Here is a 731-nt window from a genome sequence, read left to right as displayed (position 1 = left end):
TAAATATGTATAAAAGGCACAGGCCATTTCCTCTCAGAAGAGATGATTGAAGATGTTCATCCCCCTGGTGCATTTAAATGTTTAGCAACTAATCCACTGGCCATGACTCAAGACAACGAGATAAAAACATGATATGCACAGATCTCTTAAACCTAAAGTCAATTACAGAGCGTTTTGCATGTAATTGCATTGCATAAATCATCCTGGACAACACAGGCATTTGTTTGTGATACAATGATCATTCCCTAAATGCAAAGCTTATAGAGTAGCAAGTATGTTTCCTCAGCTCTGCATTTGAATAGAATTACCGATGCATCCTACTGACCTTTTTGTTCTTCAAGCATTTTGTGTGATTCCATGGAGAAGTATAGCTAAGAAAGACCTAATTATTTGCAGTGCTGGTATCATTTTTCTTCTGAATTACACACCGTTCTAGCAGTGGCGTGCAAAGCGCAGAAGATGCCCTAGCCCGATCGGCCAATTGCGATGCCCCCGGAAAAATTCTTGGTGGGGTGGAGGGGGCATGGGTGATTTTTTTTATAACTTAATGTGTATCGATCGTAGTAGGATAGTTTTCAACATGCCCCTTCATCTACGATTGACAATGGGCATGCAACAAATAGTGTTAAACAAGTAGGGTGTCAGAAGGTGCTGTGGCCCGAACCTAACCCTGGTTTGAAACCCTGATCCTAGTTCAAAACACTTCTTTGAAACCTTAATCCTAATTTTAA

Source organism: Syngnathus scovelli, chromosome 1, assembly GCF_024217435.2.
Source record: "Syngnathus scovelli strain Florida chromosome 1, RoL_Ssco_1.2, whole genome shotgun sequence".
Classification (NCBI taxonomy): Eukaryota; Metazoa; Chordata; class Actinopteri; order Syngnathiformes; family Syngnathidae; genus Syngnathus; species Syngnathus scovelli.
Note: the sequence above shows the minus strand (reverse complement) of the source record.